At 39.0% G+C, this 23,460-nt stretch overlaps 1 protein-coding gene and 1 pseudogene across 8 annotated transcripts in view; both read left to right on the top strand.

The window, feature by feature from the left end:
- Positions 1-23,460, top strand: part of CDK17 (cyclin dependent kinase 17) — a 134,910-nt gene that overhangs the window by 30,302 nt on the left and 81,148 nt on the right. For 4 of the 8 annotated variants that reach the window (XM_054238760.2, XM_054238763.2, XM_054238761.2 and 1 more), the window contains exon 2: positions 17,433-17,502. The exons of 3 other annotated variants lie outside the window; for them this stretch is intronic. The gene's annotated coding sequence lies outside the window, so the exon portion shown is untranslated. Of the gene's footprint in view, positions 1-17,432; positions 17,503-18,311; positions 20,204-23,460 lie in introns of all 8 variants that reach the window. One more of the 8 variants, XM_078337093.1, reaches the window with a different exon arrangement.
- Positions 18,552-19,145, top strand: LOC144577654 (tropomyosin-like; annotated as a pseudogene).

Below are 23,460 nucleotides of genomic sequence, written 5' to 3'. Positions count from 1 at the left end.
TTTTCAGCTTTGTTTGGTGACATTCCTCCTCAGTTCATTTTGAGGTAATCTGGTATTGTAGAATCTCTTATGCTGGTTAGAGGATGAAGTCTAATGTCTTAGCTTAGGAAATACACAATGAGAAACAATCTGGCTTGATATAACAATTTTTTTTTATTATAACAGTGTTTTAAAAGGGATGTGAGTGATGCAGTGGGAGCAGGGAGGAACACAAAGATTTTTAAAAAAATGTTTCTTTCCTTAAGGAGTTTATGATATATTGAAACCCAGGAAGTTTTCATTTACATGGCCAACTTGATCCTGGTAAGTAAACCAATTTAGAAGACCTGATTTCAGGTCTGAGGATTGGTTGAGAATAATAGCTTTAGGGTAGTGTGTTTTCAACCTTTTTGGTCTCAGGACCTCTTTATACTCTTAAATGTTATTGAAACAGATGAAAACAGAAACTTTAGATTATAAAATATTGTTAAAAATAAACGTTACAGAGTTAAATCTTAAAAAAAGAACCGAGAATAGCATTGTTTTACATATTTGGAAGTCTGTTTAATGTCTAGCTGAATAGAAAACAGCTGGATTCACACATCTGATTTTTGTCTTTTAGTTTATTGTGATATTCCGTGTAGTCTCTGGAAAACTCCATTGTTTACTGGTGAGAAGTGTCAAATAACTTAGTATTTTATAAAAGTAGATTTTACCTGAGGATGCCCCCATGAGTATTTTCCAGACCACACATACTTGGCGAATCTCTGCTTTAGAGCAAAATGAAGTGGGTTGCTTATCCTACCTTTGATCTTACTCTGAATTAGATTCTTACAGGCTGTTTCTGTCAAGCTGTACTTACTAAATTCCATTTCTGGAATCTACTCAAAAGTAACCTGTACTATGAATAGTTGAAGCCTTAGGCTTTGATTAGGAATAGTAAGGCTTGCTAGCTGTGTCATCTCAGATAAATGTATTCACATTTTGTAATGTTTCCTCTTCTGTAAAATGGGTAGAGTGATACAAACTCTTAAGACTTTGGTGCGAACCAAATAAACAAATTTAAGCAATATACAGTTGCTAATCAAATCTTACTGTTAATAGGAGTTGGAAGAAAACACTATCTGACGTATGTTCCAATTTTCTCACAACATTTTGGCCCATTTGGTTAAATTTGCAGAATATACTGAACACCTGATAGGATCTGGGTCTTCCTAGTTTATAAGTTACTCTTCAGTGACTTTTTTTTTTTTTAAACTGCCCTCCTTTCTGTCTTTCTGTCCAGCTCTTATACTCAGGGCTTCTTAGAGCCAGTTCCTTCACAAAGAAATGGGGATTTTAAAACAAAAACAGTAAAATATCTTTCCCTGGAGTGTTCATAATCTTGTGTTTAAACTAATTAGGGGAGTTGCTATACGAAAGATACATAGGAGGGCTGTGTGTGTGTGGTGTAGGAAGTACCACTTCTGTCAAGATAGAAAAGTACAGTAAGGAAAGGAAAGATTAATTTGTGTCTCCTTAACTGCTCTGATTTTTTTTTTTTTTGAGACAGAGTTTTGCTCTTGTTGCCCAGGCTGGAGTGCAGTGGCGCAATCTTGGCTCACCAAACCCTCTGCCTCCCAGGATCAAGTGATTCTCCTGCTTAAGCCTCCCAAGTAGCTGGGATTACAGGAATGAGCCACCATGCCTGGCTAATTTTTTGTATTTTTAGTCGAGACAGGCCTTCTCCTTGTTGGTCAGGCTGATCTCAAACTCCCGACCTCAGGTGATCTGCCCGCCTTGGCCTCCCAAAGTGCTGGGATTACAGGCCTGAGCCATCACGCCCATCCTTCAACTGCAGATTTTTATAACTCCTAAAAGAACATATTTTCAAGCACCTTATATTTTATGTTTTTATATATTACATATACAATTGTATATAGATATAAAATATATATTTATATATAAAACATTCTATATATTCTTATATTTTAACACATTTGCTAATAATTTATAGTGTGAAAAGTTAACTTTGTATTTTTTTCGTTCCCTTACTAAAGCACATTTTACTACTCAAAAGCAGAAAGTGATACAAGATTAAATAAATCTTTTAGTAGCTAGAATGTGTTTTACCTAAAAGTCTTATTAATAGTTTTTTTTTTTTTTTTTTTTTTTGAGATGGAGTCTTACTCTTTTGCCCAGGCTGGAGTGCAAAGGCTCGGTCTTGGCTCACTGCAACCTCTGTCTGCTGGGTTCAAACAATTCTCCTGCTTCAACCTCCCAGGTAGTTGGGACTACAGGCGTGCACCACCATGCCCGGCTAATTTTTTGTATTTTTAGTAGAGATGGGATTTCACTGTGCTGGCCAGGCTGGTCTTGAACTCCTGACCTCGTGATCTGACCACCTTGGCCTCCCAAAGTGCTGGCATTATAGGCATGAGCCACAGCACCCAGCCCTATATTAATGGTTTTTAAGTACTTTTCCCCCTGAATTTATAGGCACTTTCCTTATTATAGAGAAACTGATGGTTAGGGGAAGTGTCTAAACATAAATTTAACTTATTTAGAGAAAAGTTATCCATTGATATAAATAGGTACTCGTCGTTTTTTTATTTTACTTTTGAAACACTTTATTATATGTGATCTTGGCTTACCTCTGCCTCCCATGTTCAAGTGACTCTCCAGCCTCAGCCTCCCGAGTAGCTGAGATTACAAGTGTGTTCCACCATGCCTGGCTTATTTTTGTATTTTTAATAGAGACAGAGTTTCACCATATTGGTCAGGCTGGTCTTGAACTCCTGACCTCAGGTGATCCACCCTCTTCGGTTTCCCAAAGTGCTGGGATTACAGGCATGAGTCACTGTGCCCAGCCTGTTTTATTTTTTTTTGAGATAGAGTCTTGCCCAGGCTGGAGTCTAGTGGCCCTATCTTGGCTCATTACAACCTCTACCTCCCGGGTTCAAATGATTCTTAGGCCTCAGCCATCCAAGTGTAGCTAGGACTACAGGTGCGTACCACCAGGCCTGGCTGATTTTTATATTTTTAGTAGAGACCGGGTTTCTCCATGTTGGCCAAGCCAACCTTATTTTTTTAAAAAGAAATTCTCACCACATATGCATGAGATATATCTGTGACATTATTAATAACTAGATTGGCTGATAGAGTGATTGCTCCACACAATATTCATTTAAAAGAAATATGTAATTTTTTTTCCTTTTTTCTTAGTGTTTTCAAGTTTTTTCTTTACTTTTAAATAAATCAACTAGAAATGGTAGACTATATTGGCTTATGTAAAGAATTCCTTTCATGAATAGAAGCCTTCATTTCACAGCAAAAAATTAGTACATTTGAGTGTTTTAAGTTAATATGCTTAAGGTACATAGGTGTGTATATTAAAGATATATACATATATATATATATTTTCTTTTTGTGATTCTTTGAATTACCAACTTGATTAGTAGACTGATCCTGAGTTAGTTGATTGACCAGATTCTTGTTTTTTAGTGAATACACCTATTGCAGGCCTACTTTTCTAGAATTCTAACTTGAAAGTCAGTAGTGGGACTGAAGCCCGTTTTCAAACTTTAACATGAATTTTGTAGTAAAATTGGAATAGTACAGGGATTTCATAGTACCACTTGTAGCTTCCAGAAACTGTCATAAAATTTTGTATTCAAACTGTTTCTTTAAAGAAGACTTTGTAAGTTACCTAGGATTCAGAACTCTATTGTGCTGTGTTCCAGCGGTATTCATTGTGTGCCCCCCACCTGCCCTTTCTCTTTTTCTTTCTGTCTGTCTGAGACAGTGTAGCTTCTTTTTAAATTTCCTCTTCCAAGGAATCAGCTGATGCTTCTCAAGCAGACTGGAGCCAGTATTATGGTTTCATATTGAAGTGTCAAAATTTTATTTCATTTTCTAGTGAATGTTAGACTAAAATGTGGAATGCTTCAACAATTGGAATATCAAAAGGAGGATCTTTCCTACTTACATTTATTTTACTTATTAGGGAACTGAAAATACCTTTTAAGAATGAATGGCAATAAGATTGGCCTGTGCTCAGATTTTAGGAGGCACGGTGCCCAGAGAGGGCTCCAGAACTCTTTTGCTGGCTGCTGCCTCTGGAGCAGCTGACTGGCCAGCTGCAGAGCACATTGATCTGGTCATGATTGCTTTCATCCTGGAGTAGAGCAAGTTCACACAGTTTAAATCAAGAGCCACATTAGAAGCTCCTGACCTCAGGATAACCTCTCATTTCCTACCTTTGAAAGAGGGAACAAGAGGGGGGAATAGTTGAGTCACTTTCTAACATCTAGCCACAAAAATGCATGGGAAGATACAGTCACATCTAAAGATTGTGACCTCCTGATTTTCTTTATAACTTAGGTAGATTCAGAATACCATCTTCCAGTTTTCCCTTGGAATAAAAGGAACATTAATATACTGTTCTGTGTTCAATAGAAAAATAATTCCTTCCTTTCCACACACGCATTTTTTTCCCTATTGAGCTCTTTTTAGGCCATTCATATAGATGCAGCCTAGATGAAATAGACTTGGACTGTTCAAACTCACCCTTTTTCTAAAATAGCATACCAGAGTGTGACATTTCTTATCTGTGTTAGATAGCAGACCAGTGTTTCTTGATATATACATTTTTAAATGCGTCCTTTCTTTTGGTAAATCTACGCCTCCCATTTTTCTCTGACGATCCATACCAGTCACTATAAAGAATTTTTTTTTCAAGACAGTTTCTCTCTTGTTGCCCAGGCTGGAGTGCAGTGGTGTGATCTTGGCTCACTCTCTGCCTCCTGGTGCAAGAAGTTCTCCTGCCTCAGCCTTCCCCGAGTAGCTGGTATTACAGGGATGTGCCACCATGCCCAGCTGATTTTGTGATTTTAATAGAGATGGGGTTTCTCCATATTGGTCAGGCTGGTCTCGAACTCCTGACCTCAGGTGATCTTCTTGCCTCGGCCTCCCAAAGTGCTGAGATTACAGGAGTGAGCCACCATGCCCAGCTTTTTTTTTTTTTAAGTAGAGACAAAGTCTTGCTGTGTTGCCCAGGCTAGTCTTGAACTTTGGGCTCAAGTGATTCTCCTGCCTTGGCCTCCCAAAGTGCTGGGATTAGAGGCATCAGCCACTGTGCTCAGCTTATTATAAAGGTTTTATTAAAGTTTATTTTCTAGAGATTGCAGCTTTGCTTCTGCTGTGACTCACATGCCAGGAGAGGTAATTTTACATATGGAACACTGTAAGTTACTGGATTGATAAGCGGGACTGAGAATTGTGGGCAATTCTCACCTCTTAAGTTGTAATTGTACTCTTTTCTCCCATTCATTACCGGGAATAATATTAAAGAATAGTCCTGAATCTGCTCTACTTCATTAAGTAGAGCTGTTAATAACAAAGTTCTAATGCTCTAATATTAAAGAATAGTTCTGAATCTGCTCTACTTCATTAAGTAGAGCTGTTAGTAACAAAGTCTAATGCTCAGAATGTCAGCACCAGGTAGTAAGTGAAGAAATTAACTACAGACTTGAGAACTATTTTATTTTATAAGATTTCTTAATAACAAAGGAACTGCTACCTTGCTAGAAGTCTCTGTGCTTGACTTGGAGGACAAGCTGAGTTAGAGTGAAATAAGAGCAAAGATTTTTCATTAATTAGAAATGTCATGAAATGAGGAAAGAAAATGAAATAAAGAACTTAAAATATGCATATGTGTTTTATAACTATTAAAATTTCATTGACTTATGTAGTTGATACCTTCTAAGAAAAAAGAGAAAAAGATGCAGATATTGAACAGAAGTCACCTATGTTTGTGTACCTTCCTGATAATTGATGGTGTTGAGCTATCTACAATCTTGGCTAAATCCTCATAAGACTGATAACATATTAATATTTACTAACTCCGATTGTCCAGAGTTACGGGTATATTGTATCCCTGGTTGAAAATCTGACTGATTTATAAAAAACTGTTTGACTAAGGCTAATGGTTAATTTTTTTATAGTTAATTTTTTGTAGTTAATTTTTTTACAAATCAAACTGTGGGTGTTAGCCTTAGTCAAACTGTTTAAACAAACATGAGGTACTATGAATTGATTTTTTAAAAAATATTTGGGACAGAGCTGTTTAAGTCGCTTATAATTTCACTTGTTTTTCAGAGATGATTTTTACTTGACTTCTGTTTGTTCTAGATACCGTGTTACACTAGATATAGTAATATGTGAGATATGTGATAGTGGCTATGATTTATTATACCTAGAACTAAGGGAACTTTTCAGATGAATACTTATTTTACTTTCCCTTATATGAGGGACTGGGTCATACTGCTTATAAAAGAAATGACTAAAATGGCCTGCTGTGTAGGAAGGGTAACATCTGTGTTCATACAATAAATGGATGTGGCCTAGTTCTCTGGTGGAATGTCTAACACTTGCCAGTACTGTTCTCAGAAAGAGTTTGTTAATAATTTTAAATAACTTGATTTCATTTAAAAATACAGTGGCCAGTTTCGGAAAGCTGGATAGCAATGGAAGGTAGTTGCTAGAAGCCTTTTGGCCTTTCCTGTGTGTGCAGTCTGTTCTCAGAAGTAACCAGGTATAGAAAGATTTTCCTTAGTAATTGTGGAATTGAGTCTGGAATTTGTCTATTTGATCCTGCCTGTGGAGAGATATTCACAGGCCTGTCAAAGGAAGAATGCTTATAGGGCTCCTGTAGAAGTACTATTTATAGAATTATCTGCTTTATAGTTTTTAAAAATAGAAACAGGTCTTGCTATGCTGTCCAGCTGGTCATAAACTCCTGGGCTCAAACAGTCCTCCCACCTCAGCCTCCCAAGTAGCTGGGATGATAGGTGTGTGCCACCATGCCCAGCTTCTAAAAACCTATTTTAAAAATACATAAGAGAAAAATCAGATAAGATGACCTCATTAGGAAATAATTTGTCAAACACATTTTGGTAGCATAGTAAGTGAAGTTTGTTAACTTTCTGTAATTTGATATTGCTAAAATTGCTTATAGGTGTAGTTTTTCTTTTGAAAAAGATTATCAAGAGGGTCTGATTTTATTCAGGAATATTGCTTAATTTCACAAAAATTGAAAGGAAAGGCAATTTGTGTTTCACTTATGATCTACACATCAACCAACTTATTTGTGTGAGGTTAGTGAAGGAACACACAGGATTTGCATTTTGTCTTATCAGGGTTTACTAAGTAGTTTAGTGACTCTTGGGTGAGTCTTAAGTTTTGAGCTTTTGTTTTCTCCATATATATGGGTATATGAATGATAAATTATCTTTTTTACTTCATAGAATTGTTTTAAGAGTCAAATAAAATGATGGATGTAAAGGCTCTTTAAACTCTATAAAGCTAGGTATGTAGTGATGTTATTCATGTTAATTTAACAGTTAATTGATAAATGATTATCTACTTTGTGGAAAAATTATTTTAGTGATCAGCACAGGGAAGATAATGTACCATTATCAAATATCTCATCTTTGAGAAAAAAGCAATTTTATTTTTATTTAACATTGAATATTTAAGGACAATTTAAAACTTTAATTTTTAGGGATAAATGTATAGTAAATATTAATACAATATATAAACATTCAGAAATTATTAGATTGGCAAACATATTTGTGATATATATATAAACGGGCAAAGGTTTGGTGTCTGAAAATTTCATCATAATGAAGTAATGCTTTTGCCAAGTACTATACCTTTTTTTTTTTTTTTTGGGAGGAAGGGAGGAAGGCAGGAAGGGAGGGAAGGAGGAAGGGAGGGAGGAAGGAAGGGATGAAGGAAGGAAGGGAGGAAGGCGGGAGGCAGGGAGGGAGGGAGGGAGGGAGGAAAGGGAAGGAAGGAAATCAAGCAATGAGAGAGACATTGCCGACCTGGATCTAGAGGTTTACAAGTTGATTTCTTTTTTTTTTTTTTGAGAGAAGGAAAGAAAAAAAAAATGAGTAAAGGAGAGGAAGAGAAAGAGGGAGGGTGAATGGAAATATTGCTTTATTCTGAAAAAAAAAAAAAAAAAAAAAAAAAGGGTATTAATAATGGCCGATCGATGTTTCATTTAAACCTATGAGTAGGTGTGATGTGGTATTGACAAGAATGTATATTTTGTGTATTTGAAGTGGAGCGCTCTGTAAATTTTTATTAAGTTTACTTGTTCCGGATCTGAGTTCGAGTCCTTGATATCCTTATTAATTTTCTGTCTCATTGAATCTAAGTCTCTATGTATCTGGGTGTTAGGATCGTTAGCTCTTGTTGTTGCATTGATCCTTTTACCACTGTATCTTTGTTGCTTTAAAATCTATTTTATCAGATACGAGAATTGCAACTCCTGCTTTTTATTTATTTATTTATTTTTGCTCTCCATTTGGTTGGTAAATCTTTCTCCATCCCTTTGTTTTGAGTCTTTGTGTATCCTTGCATGTGAAACAGGTCTGGATGTAACATGCTATTGGGTTTTGGCTGTGTCTTTTGATTGGGGGATTTAGTCGATTTAAATTTAGGGTTACTGCCATTTGATGTTAACTGGCTGTTTTATCCTTTCATTGATGTAAATTCTTTATGTTGGTGCTCTTTACTTTTTGGTATATTTTTAGAAAGGCTAATACTGGTTGTTTCTTTCTGTGTATAATGCTTCTTTCAGAAGCTCTTGTAAAGCAGGCCTGGTGGTAATAAAATCTCTGAGTACTTGCTTGTTCATAAAAGATTTTAGTTTTCCTTCAGTTGTGAAGCTTAGTTTGGCTGGATATGAAATTCTGGGCTGAAGGTTCTGTTCTTTGAGGATGTTGAATATTGGCCCCCACTCTCTTCTGGCTTGTAGAGTTTCTGCTGAGAGATCTGCTCTAAGTCTGATAGGCTTGCCTTTGTGGGTAACCTGACCTTTCTCTCTGGCTGCCCTTAGTATTTTCTCCTTCATTTCAACCCTGGTGAATCTAACGATTATGTGCCTTGGGGTTGCTCTTCTTGAGGAATATCTTTGTGGTGTTCTCTGTATTACCTGGGGTTGAATATTGACCTGCTTTGCTAGTTTAGGAAAATTTTCCTGAATAATATCCTGAAGGGTATTTTCCAGCTTGAATTCATTCTCTCCGTCGCATTCAGGTACACCTATCAAACGTAAATTAGGTCTTTTCACATAGTCCCACATTTCTTGGAGACTTTGCTCATTCCTTTTTAACGTTTTTTCTCTCATCTTGTCTTCTTGTTTTGTTTCATTAAGTTGGACTTTGACCTCTGATATCCCTTCTTCTGCTTGAACAATTCGAGTGTTTAAACCTGTGCATACTTCTCGGAGTTCCTGTATTGTATTCTTCAGTTCCATTAATTCAGTTATATTCCTCTCTAAGTTGTCTATTCTCAATAGGATTTCATCAAACCTTTTTTCAAAGTTCTTAGTTTCTTTACGTTGGGCTACAACATGTTCTTTTAACTCACAGAAGTTTCTTATTATCCATTCCTTGAAGAGTGATCCTGTCATTGGGATGTGCTTGTTCTCCATCAAGCCTTGTTCCATTATTGATGTGGAACTGTGATCATCTTTAGAGGGAGAGGCGTTCTGACTTTGAGTATTCTCAGCTTTTTTACGCTGGTTTCTTCCCATCATTGTAAATTTATCCTCCTGTCGTCTTTGAAATTACCAACTTTCAGATTAGGTCTCTTGAGCGGACATCCAAGTTGTTAGTTCCCAGGGCCAGAACAGCGGCGTAAAGACTGATGGTGCTTTTCTGCCCAGGATTCTCCTGTCTGGCTTCCTTCTTGTGTCCGTAATAGGCGCCTCTGCCTTCCTGGGGCTCCAAACCTCGGTCAGAAGGGGAACCAGTCTCGTTTACTCTGTGCCGAGATAGTGAGGTGCTATCACAGCCGCTGTGCCGGCCTCAGGAGTCGTGCTGGGGACCCGTGTAGGTCCTCCAAACCGCGGTCGGAAGGGGAGCCAGCCCTGTTTACTCTGCTCCGAGAGCTGCCGCGCTGAGGTGCCAGCGAAACCGCTGCGCCAGCCACAAGAGTCGCGCTGGCAACCCGTGTGACTCCTCCACTGGGGTTCTTCTGCTCCGTGAGTGACCAGAATTTGTCTGAAAGTGTGGCGTCCTCTAGTTCTCTGCGCTTCCACTGAGAGCTGCAATCCCGAGATCTCTGTACCTTTTTTTTTTATATGCTTGGATTGTGTCTCATATCTGTGAGTACTTCCTGAGTCTTTGAATATACTTTATTGGTTTTCCATGATGCTTGATGAAATTAAAGGTGGCACCAAATTCCCAACCCTCTTCTGAAAAAGGAGTTTACCAACCTTAATTTTCTTTTCAAGGCAATTTTGAAGTTCATTTGTGAAACACAGAAAAATATTTTCTGTTTTTACAAACTCTTTCTTGATGCTACTCACCCCAGAGTGGTTGTTGTAAGGAGGATATATTTAAAGCATAGAGGAGAAAAGAAGATGGGAAAAGAACAGAACAGCAGAAAACCAAACAGAACACACCCAAATGATTTAACATAAGAATGATTGCAGTCCTCAGTGAAATGGATAGGGGGAAGCACGCAAAAAGATGATCAGTGACGTTGGTCACCAGGAAAATGCAAATTAGAATTACAGTTATGTACTTTTCATCAGAGTGGCTCATTTTTTTTTTGAGATGGAGTCTCCCTGGGTCAGCAGGCTAGAGTGCAGTGGCATGATCTCAGCTCCGCCTCCCAGGTTCAAGTGATTCTCCTGCCTTAGCCTCCCAAGTAGCTGGGATTACAGGCGCCTGCCACCTCACCTGGCTAATTTTTTGTATTTTTAGTAGAGACAGGGCTTCACCATGTTAGCCTGGATGGTCTCAATCTTCTGACCTCATGATCCGCCTGCCTTAGCCTCCCAAAGTGCTGGGATTACATGTGTGAGCCACCTCGCCCGGCCTAAAGTTCTGTAGACCCCGTACAGGGGGTTCTGATTTTTTTTTTTTTTTAATTGAGTCTCAATCTATTGCCCAGGCTAGAGTGCAGTGGTGCCATCTCAGCTCACTGCAACCTTCACCTCCCTGGTTCAAGCAATTCTCCTGCCCCAGCCTCACAAGTAGCTGGGATTACGGGCACCCACCACCACACCTGGCTAATTTTTGTATTTTTAGTAGAGACAGGGTTTTTCCATGTTGGTCAGGCTGGTCTTGAACTCCTGACCTCAGGTGATCCTCCTGCCTTGGCTTCCCAAAGTGCTGGGATTACAGGCATGAGCTGCTGTGCCTGGCCAGGGTGTTCTAATTTTAAAATGCTAATTGATGACCTGTTTTTTCCTTTTCATAACTGGAGGTGATATGAACTTTGAAAAAATATATATATATAGTGTATATCTGTGAATTATTTCTGTAATTATCTTTGTCCCTTCAAGTTTTTTTATTTTTAAGGTGAAAGAGCTCACAAATTCTTAATAAATGTGTGAGGTCTTTCTTCTTTTGTCACTGTACCTTAGAGGCTGAGAAGACACATCTAGAACATCTGATTTTGGTGTGGAAATCATTTTAGTCAGTATTGAACCCTCCACCTACAGTATCATCTAGCAGAATGAGAGGTGAAATATATTCCTCCAAGACCAAAACCGCTTTTATGTTTGGTGTCCTCTCATTAATCTTATCATTGCTGTGGGTTACATTTGGACTGCTTGATTTCCAAAATAAAAAAATTGTATGTGATTAGAGCTGAGGTCTAATATCCCTAGAGCTAAGAATTGCTTTACATTTTTGAAGATTGCTTGAAAATATTTAACAGAGACTATGTATGACCCACAAAGCCTAAAATATTTACTGTTGGGTTATTTATGGACAGAGTGTTATGACAACTAAACTTAGGGAATCCTCTAATGTAGTTATTTTCAAAAACAACATTTTATAAAAATCAAAGTAGAGGCTGGGCATGGTGGCTCATACCTGTAATTCTAGCTTTTTGGGAGGCTGAGGCAGGCATATCACTTGAGGCCAGGAGTTTAAGACCAGCCTGGCCAACATGTTAAAACCCCCTCTCTACTGAAAATACAAAAATGAGCTGGGCATGGTGGTGTGCGCCTGTAATCCAGCTACTTGGGAGACAGACAAGAGAATTGCTTGAACCTGGGAGGCAGAGGTTGTAGTGAGCTGAGATGGGGCCACTGCACTCTAGCCCTAGTGACAGAGTGCGACTGTGTGTCTCAAAAAAGAAAAAAAAAATCAAGGTGTACTGTAAATATCTTATGTTCAATTAGTTGTTTTATTGATGTGAGGAGACAGAATTTACGATAAAATAATTATATTAAAACTTTATTGTCCAGGCGCAGTGGCTCATGCCTGTAATCCCAGTCCTTTGGGAGGCTGAGGCAGGCATATCACTTGAGTCAGGAGTTCAAGACCAGCCTGGTCAACATGGTGAAATCCCATCTCTAACTAAAAATACAAAAATTAGCCAGATATGGTGGCAGGCACCTATAATCCCAGCTACTTGGGAGGCTGAGGCAGGAGAATTGCTTGAACTCGGGAGGCAGAATTTGCAGTGAGCTGAGCCTGCACCATTGCACTCCAGCCTGGGCAACAGAGTGAAACTCCGTCTCAAAAAAAAAAAAAAAAACCACAACAAAAAACCTTTACTGATATAATTTATATACTATAAAGCTCACACCTTTAGTGTGTATAATTTAATGTTTTTAATATATTTGTAGTTGTATAATCATCACTATAGTCTAATTTTAGAACATTTTAATCACCCCTAAAAAAAAACTGTACACCAATTTCTCTCCATCCTCCTTCCATTCCCCTATCCCTCTGATCCTGTAAATAATAAATGAGGCCAGGCGTGGTGGTTCACACCTGTAATCCCAGCACTTTGGGAGGCTGAGGCAGGTGGATCACCTGAGGTTGGGAGTTCAAGACCAGCGTGGCTAACATGATGAAACCCCACCTCTACTAAAAAAAATGCAAAAAATTAGCTGGGTGTGGTGGTGGGTGCCTGTAATCCCAGCTACTTATTTAGAAGGCTGGCAGGAGAATCACTTGAACCAAGAAGGTAGAGATTTCAATGAGCCGAGATTGCACCATTGCACTCCAGCCTGGGCAACAAGAGTGAAACTCCGTCTCAAAAATAATAATAATAAATGAAATTATTTAGTCCATTAGTTTGAAATTAACAGACGTGGACTAATCTTTATGCTTTCTCTGGAAAAGGGTTTGTTTAGCAAATAAGGTAAACAAAGCTATCAGAAAAATAAAAACAGAAGTTTGAAAAAGCAAAATATTTTTACACACTCTAAAAACCAGTATAACAGCAATTGGCAACAAAATGTAATCAAAACATACCCTGAGATAATATCCCTTAGCAGTGCATTAGGTTATTAATATAGGAGAGCTCTTTGACTAAGTTTTAAAAGTCCATGAAAGGATGCATGAAGTCATAGTTTAATTTTTGCATTTTTTCTTTATTCCATAATGGTATATTGTGTAATTGATGGCATTTTAGATTTGGCAAAATATGGCATGTTTGAAATTATAAATATTAATAAAAAGTCAACTATTACAGAGAAAGACTCAGAACATCTCAGGCAATAAAAATATCAAAATAAATTACTAGAAGAAGATTTGGTCTAAAGGGAAAAGCTACTTATGTTTGAAAGTAATGAAGTAGCATTAATCTAAAATGTGAGCAATTTAGTCCTTTCACTAATCCACATTAATCTTCTCTTTTGATGATTTTTGAATAAGTGAAAGTTTCAAGTTTTCACATAGATGCCAAATTTGGGCCTTAAGAATTTTTCCATCTAGGTATGCATGGATGTGGAAAATTTTTTTTTCCTCTCAATTCTCAAGGTTTTGATTCTGGTTTGTAAGATCTGTATATTGCCTTTATTATAGAGAACAGAAGGGTCATTCTTTCAAAGTTTGGTGTATTAAAATAGATACCCTTATTTTGGTATTATTTATATAATTTCCTCCTATGTCATGAGAAAACTCAAACAGCCTAGTTTAACTAGATTTTGTAACTCCAAATATTTGTAAAATATTACCTTAAATATTTTAAATGGAGAAATAAAAAATTATACAGGTATTAATATTTTCCTGCACCTTCAAGCTTACCCATTGAAACTGCATTGTGAGGTAGGAGCTGGGACCCTGCAGACTATATATTTCTCTTTTGTAACTAGTTTCCTGTTATTTTTTCCCAATAGATATTACCAGTGGGAGATAGGAAAGTGAAAGAGGAGGAGCAGGGGATTTTTCTCCTATTTGTTTACTTCCTCTTCCTCTTCATATCTCCACAGCAACAAAGCTTCACCCTGGTAGGAACAGGAGTGGTAAATGGTTCCAGTTTGCAGTTTTTCCACACTTATAAAACCATTTTCATCACATCTCCTTAGAGATGCCAGCATCAACTAGCCATTTCCTCCCTCTCAAAAATCTGGGTTCCAGCTTTGCAGAGTTCCCCCTCCAAGCTCTTGACATGTAGTTTCTTTGCAGAGGTCTGGATTCCAGTTTCTTAGGATTTCTCCTTCAAGCCTCTGAGTTTTCATATTTCCTACTACTTCCCATTGTTCCTCTCAGCTGTGGTACTGATAGTTGCTTTTTGCATTTACTATGTCTATGATATATGTCTCTCCTCCTTTTTGCTTTCTCAGTTCTCCAGTTTTCCTGGTTAGCAACTTTTATTAAATTCTGTATTAAAATTACAGGTGTAGTTTCTGTCTCTTGACTGAACCCTGCGTATACACTGGTCAAAATACTAGGCCTTTGCCAACCAAAGTCCTGGAGAACACATTGGTAGTTACTGAGCCTCTGCAATGTTCTGGGCTTTTCCCTGTTCCCTGTATCCCGTCAGATGTCTTCTATGGTCCCAGAGCTGCCTGGGCATATGTCATTCTCACACTACATTGTCTGCTTTTCTGTAGTGTTTCTCATCTTGAGGCCAGTGCTGATGTCTTTTGTCTCTCTGTCCTTAGTTCCTAACACAGGATTCATTTAAACTAGATGAGTCGTGATAAAATTATCTGATGAAAGGAGGGATCTTATTTTGATAATTTTCAGCCTCTGAAATTCTTCAGATAATGAGATGTTTAAACTAGATCTTAACCGAGCATCAAAGATTATGTGATACCATCCAGAAGTCATATACCTGAGGCTTGATTAGGGATTTCACCATGCTAGCCAGGATGGTTTTGATCTCCTGACCTGGTGATCCCCCCATCTCAGCCTCCCAAAGTGTTGGGATTACAGGCGTGAGCCACCGCGCCCGGCCATTACTTTTACTTTTAATTATGCTTCTGCTTGCTTGCTTGCTTTCTCTCTCTCTCTCTTTCTCTCTCTTTTTCTTTCTCTCTTTCCTTCTCTCCTTCCCTCCTTCCTCTTCCCTCCCTCTCTCTCTCTCCCCCTCCCTCCCTCCCTCTCCCTTCTTTCTTTTTTTTTTTTTTTTTGAGACCGAGTTTCGCTCCTGTTACCCAGACTGGAGTGCAATGGCACGATCTTGGCTCACCGCAACCTCTGCCTCCTGGGTTCAAGCAATTCTGCTGCCTCAGTCTCCTGAGTAGCTGGGACTACAGGCGCACACCACCATGCCCAGCTAATTTTTGTATTTTTAGTAGAGACGGGGTTTCACCATGTTGGTCAGGCTGGTCTTGAACTCCTGACCTCGTGGTCCGCCCACCTCAGCCTCCCAAAGTGTTGGGATTACAGGTGTGAGCCATCGTGCCCTGACTGTTCTTTTTTCCGTAAACTTTTTTTTTTTTAAACAAATTTGCACAAAATTTTGTTAATCGTAATCCTGGGCTTATGACAGGATTCTCACTGGTCCCTGCATAATCTGTATATCTGTGTGTGTATGTAGTTGTACATCAATAAAATAATATCTGTGAACCCAACTTCTTAAATATTGTCAATAACTTAACTTTTTATGTGCTTTTCTCCTTGCCTCTCCATAATCGGTAACTATTATCATAAACTTTGTTATTTTAATCCTTTCTATTAAAAATATTATAGGCCGGGCGTGGTGGCTCATGCCTGTAATCCCAGCACTTTGGGAGGCTGAGGCAGGTGGATCACCTGAGGTCAGGAGTTTGAGACCAGCCTGACCAATGTGGTGAAATCCCGTCTCTATTTCTTTAAACAAATTTTTAAAAAATGTTATATAACTGTTTAAATATTAATTATAAAAATTTTTTTATAAAAGTAAAAAAATTATATATAGTTCACCTAAATAATAAAAATACTGGTTTTTTATTTAAAAAAAAATTTTTTTTTTTTGAGATACAGTCTTGCTCTGTTGCCAGATGCCAGGCTAGAGTGCAGTGGTGTGATCTCAGCTCACTGCAACCTCTGCCTCCCGGGTTCAAGCAATTCTCTTGCCTCAGCCTCCTGAGTAGCTGGGACTATAGATGCGCACCACCATGTCCAGCTAAATTTTGTATTTTAGTAGAGATGTGTTGGCCAGGATGGTCTCGATCTCTTGACCTCATGATCTACCCGTCTTGGCCTCCCAAAGTGTTGGGATTACAGGCGTGAGCCACTGCACCCAGCAAATTTTTAAACTGTAAAAATTTTTTTTTTTGAAACGGAGTCTTGCTTTGTTTCCCAGGCTGGAGTGCAGTGGCTTGATCTAGGCTCACGGCAACCTCTGCCTCCCAGGTTCAAGTGATTCTCCTGCTTCAGTCTCCAGAGTAGCTGGAATTACAGGGTGCGCCACCACATCTGGCTAATTTTTGTATTTTTAGTAGAGGCAGTGTTTCACCGTGTTGGTCAGGCTGGTCTTGATCTCCTGACCATGTGATCCACCAACCTCGGCCTCCCAAAGTGCTGGGATTACAGGCGTGAGCCACCGCACCTGGCCTTTTTTTTTTATTTTTTATTTTTATAAAAAAAATACCGAATGTAGTCTTCTGGGACTTTTTTTTTTTAAAGATCATGTTACTAGTATTCATCTTTATTGCATGTGGTTATAGTTCATGCAATTTTACTACTGTATAATACTCCATTCTCTATATTTACCATAATTTGTCATGTCTGTAATAAGCATTTGGGTTGTTTCTAGTATTATGCTGTTATAGACATGCTGCTATGACCATTTCTGTCCATACTTTTGGGTAAATGTGTTACAGCTTCTCTTGGATATGTACCCAGAATTAAAATCTCAGGAAGAATTTGAATATACTGACCTAATATTACTATTGTTTAACTTTTCACCAGATAAAATAAGCTGGATTGCTGCCTCAGAGAAGGTAGGGCATGTACAGTCCAAAGGTGTAACCTCTCAGTGCTTGCTTTGTTAGTTAAAAAGGTTGCTTTCTAATGACTAGGTAGGGTAATTTGAAGCTCAGAATTATCAGTAGTCTACTATGACCTTCCTATAGTTATACTTTGAGAAATATAGTACTTATATGCAAACTCATGAGTAGGAATGTTCATCACATAACTGAGATGTAAAATGATAATTGCCTTCTCCCCTCTTCTGTTTTTTTGTTTTTTGAGACAGAGTCTCGCTCTCTTTTCCAGGTTGGAGTGCAGTCATAGCTCACTGCAGCCTCAAACTCCTGGGATCTAGTGCTCCTCCTGCCTCAGCCTCGTAAGTGGTTAGGACTCTAGACACGTGACACCACATCTGGCTATTTAAAAAAAGTGTTGTTTTTTTTTTTTTGTAGAATTGAGGGTCTCACTATGTTGCCTAGACTCGTCTCAATCCCCTGGCCTCAAGATGCTCCTGCCTCATCCTCCCAAAGTGCTAAAATTAGAGCTATGAGCCACTGTGCCTGGCCTGAGCTTCATTTTAATGGTCGTTTTTCCCCTTTTGTATATAACCATTTGTATGTCAAAACGAGGCACTAGCTCAAGTGGTTACAGTTGTTCTCTTGGTTCTGTTCTGAGTCAGACCATTATCAAAAGCATCAGATGACATTTCTAATAGATGACTTTCTGAATTCTCTGAAACTGAACAGCTGTTTAAAACAAATGCCCTTTCTGTGGGGATTTATCATCTGCAAATCAATTGATTATTCATGATGGAAAGATCTACATTCTGAGTGACATTTAAATCAGATTTTAATTATATTTTGAATTTTAATTTCTTGCTCAACATACAATGTATACAAAAATATGTTTATAGAAAATAATGGAAATAAGTTTCAGTTGAAAAATATTATCTTCTGAAAGGCAGAGGGATCTGAGGGATTATTAAACAGATGATGTTGTTGAGAAACAACCTTAATAAACCCATTGAAGCTTCTCAGCTACTGGCTGTTTTTTGTCTAAGTTCTTACTGAATTCAGGAGGTAATGGGTAGGGACATCATGTCATGTAGGGGTTTTAATATAGTGAACTATAATGTCTTGATCTCTACAAGATTAATAAAGTCAGCCAATTAAATTAAATTTTAAGGCGGTGAGAGGAGGCTGCATAGCCGAGCGGAGGAGGCAGGAGCCGGAGTGCGAGCAGTAGCTGGGTGGGCACCATGGCTGGGGATCACCATCGAGGCGGTGAAGCGCAAGGTTCTGCAGCAGCAGGCAGATGATGCAGAGAAGCGAGCTGAGCGCCTCCAGTGAGAAGTTGAGGGAGAAAGGCGGGCCCGGTAACAGGCTGAGGCTGAAGTGGCCTCCTTGAACTGTAGGATCCAGCTGGTTGAAGAGGAGCTGGACCGTGCTCAGGAGCGCCTGGCCACTGCCCTGCAAAAGCTGGAAGAAGTTGAAAAAGCTGCTGATGAGAGTGAGAGAGGTATGAAGGTTATTGAAAACCGTGCCTTAAAAGATGAAGAGAAAGATGGAACTCCAGGATATCCAACTCAGAGAAGCTAAGCACATTGCAGAAGAGGCAGATAGGAAGTATGAAGAGGTGGCTCGTAGGTTGGTGATCATTGAAGGAGACTTGGAACGCATGGAGGAATGAGCTCAGCTGGCAGAGTCCTGTTGCCGCGAGATGTATGAGCAGATCAGACTGATAGACCAGAACCTGAAGTGTCTGAGTGCTGCTAAAGAAAAGTACTCTCAAAAAGAAGACAAATATGAGGAAGAGCTCAAGATTCTTACTGATAAACTGAAGGAGGCAGAGACCTGTGCTGTGTTTGCTGAGAGATCAGTAGCCAAGCTGGAAAAGACAATTGATGACTTGGAAGATAAACTGAAATGCACCAAAGAGGAGCACCTCTGTACACAAAGGATGCTGGACCAGACTCTGCTTGACCTGAATGAGATGTAGAACCCCCCAGTCCCACCCTGCTGCCACTTCTCCCTCTGACCCTGACTCTGCCTGAGGCCAGCCTGCCCGAAGCTGACCTTTAACTGAGGGCTGATCTTTAACTGGAAGGCTGTTTTCTCCTTTTGCTGCCCGCTCCTCTCCTGTGTCTTATTCGCCAAGCTTTCTCTGCCTCTTCCTGGAGATTCCAGCTGGGCTAGAGGCTGAGCACCTTTGGAAACAACGTTTAAGGGAATGTGAGCACAATGCATATGTCTTTAAAAGCATGTCGTGATACACACATTTTGTAATTATCTTTTTTGTTGTTTTGTAGCAACCATTTGTAAAACATTCCAAATAATTCCACAGCCCTGAAGCAGCAAGCTAATCCCTTTCTCACTTTTGGAAGGTGACTTTTCAGCTTAATGCATATTGTCCTCTCCATAGAGAGGAAAAGGTATAGCCCTGCGTTACTGAGAGCCGAACAAAGACTCCACTATGGGAAACCTCATTGCTCTGTACAAAGTACCAGCTAAACCAGAAAGGTGATTCCAGGAAGAGTTAGCCAAAAACAACAACAACAACAAAAAATGTGCTTTTCAAGTTTTCAGCTTTAAGATCTCTTTGGATAACATTATTTCTATTTTTAATTTTTTTCATTACAAGTGACCAAATTAAGATGGTTAGATCTCTGAGACCAAATTTTTGTCCCATCTCTACGCCCTCCCAACTGCTTTACTGAATGGATCATGTGCCCCTTATGTTGAGATGACAATTTAATTGCTTTCCTGCCTCCTTGAAAGAAAGAAGATTATGTTTTTGTCACTGATTTAGCCACATGAAGCTCATCTCATTACCCTTTTCTGGGTTTGAAGCTGCTGTCTGTAAAAGTGCCATCTCATTGTGCTTTGTATCAGTCAGTGCTGGAAAAATCTTGAACAGCTTATGTGTAAAACTTTTACAATTTTATATTATTTTGAAACTTTTCTTCTTTGGATTTGTGGCACCCTGGCCACCCCATCTGGCTGTGACAGCCTCTGCAGTTCGTGGGCTGGCAGTTTGCTGATCTTTTTAAAGTTTATCTACCCGGTCCCCATTTTCTGGTAAGGTTTCTAGGAGGTCTGTTAGGTGTACATCCTGCAGCTTATTGGCTTAAAATGTACTCTCCTTTTATGTGGTCTCTTTGGGCCGATTGGGAGAAAGAGAAATCAATCAAAATCAATAGTGTAACTGTTTTGATACTGGATATTAACAAGTGTCTTTTTGAAATAAAGAACCAGTCCCTTCACAAAAAAAATTTTTTTTTAAGGCTTAGCACAGTGGCTCATGCCTGTAATCCTAGTACTTTGGCAGGCCCAGGTAGGAGGATTGCTTGGTTTAGGAGTTCAAAACTCCATCTCTCCAAAAACAAAAATTGGCTGGATGTGATGGTGCATACATGTGGTCCCAGCGACTTGGAGGGCTGAGGCGAAAGAATTGCTTGAGCCTGGGCAGCGGAGGCTTCAGTGAGCCATAATGGTGTCATTGCACTCCAGCCTGGATGACAAAGTGAGATCCTGTTTTAAATAAATAAATTTTTTATATGTTGTCACATGGGTCAAACAGTTTTCATGAAAAGTTTGCTTTGAGTATGTGTGCTATTATTTGGATGAATTTGTGGCCTTTGAAATAATTATGAAAACATTTAATGTTACTGTCCTTGAGTTTCACTCATTTGCAGATTAACATCATCATTTTGAAAATGATATAACACCTCTCAAGACTAAGTAATATTATTAACAGAGTTAATATTATATATATCTTTTTGCCCTCAGTGTCTCCTGTATTGCTGGGAATATGATAGGGCCTCTGTGTAAATGTTGAAATGAATGAATAATACTTTTTAACAAAAGGAGAAAACCTAAGCAGTTTGTATGAGACAGTGATCAGAAACTTTGCCAGTTAGATTAACTTCAGTCAGAGAGAGACAAAGCCTAAGTCAAAAAAGATGACTAATTTCTAGTACTATATTAGTATTTGCTGTCATTCATTCATTCATTAACTCATTCAGCAGGCATTTAAAAGTGCCTGTTGAGTGCCAAAATTTGTTCTAAATGCTGTGGATACAATACAATAATGAGCAAAATATGTTAATTCCCTGTTCTTAAGGAGACTACATTCTAGTGGAGGGAATCAATAGTAGACCAATATGGGCCAGGTGCAGTGGCTCACACCTGTAATCCCAGCACTTGGGAGGTTGAGGAGGGAGGAACACAAGATCAAGAGATCGAGATCATCCTGGTCAACATGGTGAAACCCGTCTCTATTAAAAATACAAAAAAAAATTAGGTGGGTGTGGTGGCGTGCGCCTTTAGTCCCAGCTACTTGAGAATCGCTTGAACCTGGGAGGTGGAGGTTGCAGTGAGCTGAGATTGTGCCACTGCACTTCAGCCTGGAGACAGAGCAAGACTCTGTCTAAAAAAAAAAAAAAAAAAAAAAAAAACCAAAACACCAAGAATGTTAGATGACAAGGCTATGGAGAAAATTAAAGCAGTTAAGGGGAACTTTAGAGTGTGACGTGTGACCTGGGTTTAGAGTTGTCACTACAAGGTGATGCACCAGGGAAGTAATATTTGAGTAGAACCCAAAAGGAAGTAAGGAAATGAGCCATTAACGTCTTGGAGAAATGCATTCCAAGCAGAGGGGACAGCAAGTGCAAAAGCAGAAACAGCAGAGACTGCTGCTAGAGTGGAGTGGGTAGGAGCAGAATGGCAGAAAATGAAGTTAAAAAGGAGATTGGCAGATAGGCCACTTATGAGGGCCTCATAAGCCATTTAAGAACTTTGGGTTTAACTGTTGAGTAAGTGCCAGTCATTGTAGGGTTTCGAAGAAGAGTGATTATGTTATTTAAGATTTAATATGTTTACTCTGACTTATATATAGAAATATACTATGGGCGGTAGGGCAGGGAGGGCAGAGGTGTTGGGGTGGGAGCAGTAAGACCAATTAGGATGCTCGAGAATTTTTTTCTTTTTCTTAAGAGTTGAGGTCTCACTTTGTTTCCCAGGCTGGAGTGCAGTGGTGAGATCTCAGCTCACTGCAGCTTCAAATTTCTGGGCTCAACTAATCCTCCTGCCTCAGCCTTCTGAGTAGCTGGAACTACAGACATGTGCCACCCTGCCTGGCTAAGTTTTAATTTTTTTTTTTTTTTTTAAGAGAGGGGCCTGTGTTGCCCAGATTGGTCTTGGAACTCTTGGCCTTAAACAGTTCTCCTGCCTCAGCCTCTCAAGTCACTGGTATTATAGATGTGAACCACCATCCCCAGTGGGATGCTCTAAACATTAAATTCTAAGCAAAGAGATGATGAGGCTGGGCTGGATCAGGATTTTAGCAGTTTGTGTGGTCAGACTCTGGATACGTTTTGAAGGCTTTGATGTTGCTTTGATTGTGGAATGTGAGAAAAAGAGATATCTGGAGCAAGTGGTAGACGGTAGTTACCATCCATTTACTGCCATAGTGAAGACTGCAAGAGGAGCAGGGTTTGAAGGAGATACATGTGCTATTTTCTTCTTCATGCTAGAATTTAATTCTTCAGTAGCTAGCAGGTAAAGAGAATTGCTTTCTAACTCTGGAAATTTGCTACTATGAAAAGAAAATTGAGTTGGGATCCCTAAGATGAAATTTTAAGACCTGACCCTCTCACTTTTGGCCAGATCATCACACTATTTTGAGCCTCCCAGGCTTTGTTTCTTTAATCATAAAATAAATTACTTGGCCCAGGTTGTCTCTAATGTTTCTTCAGTTGTCAGGATTTGTGTTTCTATCCATTCTGTTTGCAACTGCGTTGATTACTTCTCCCTCATCTACTTGTTAACTGTTAAGCATTCCTCAAGTTTCTGACCTTTCCTGTTATTACACATACCCTTCCTGGTTTCAGTCAGTTTTATAAGTGCCCCTCTCAGACTCACACTTTAAACATTGACTTTTTTTCTGAGTTCTAGATTAATTTAAATTTGTTCCAATAGGTTCAATTCTTAATTTACTTTTTTCCCCCAAACTTACTCTTCTTGATTATGGGTCACAATTTTCTGTTTCTTGGTCTCTTAATTTTTTTATGTTATGTCAGACATTGTAAAAAAGGAAAGTACAGACTGAAGTATTCTGTCGGGACACTAGTGTTAGGGGCTGAATCAGTCTGGTTTGGGTTGGGACCTTGTGGCAGTTTTAGTTATATTTAGTTTACCACTGGTATCAGATGTTGTGAAGGCAGAATAAGGACACTCCCTTTATAAGAGTTTGGGATCTGAGCACCTGTGAGATTCAGGAAAATCTCACCATCCTTTATAGCCCACCCCAGCCTTTATAGCCCAGTTTGTTGAAC

This window comes from Callithrix jacchus, chromosome 9 (assembly GCF_049354715.1).
Source record: "Callithrix jacchus isolate 240 chromosome 9, calJac240_pri, whole genome shotgun sequence".
NCBI lineage: Eukaryota > Metazoa > Chordata > Mammalia > Primates > Cebidae > Callithrix > Callithrix jacchus.
This window is presented reverse-complemented; position numbering and strand designations above follow the sequence as displayed.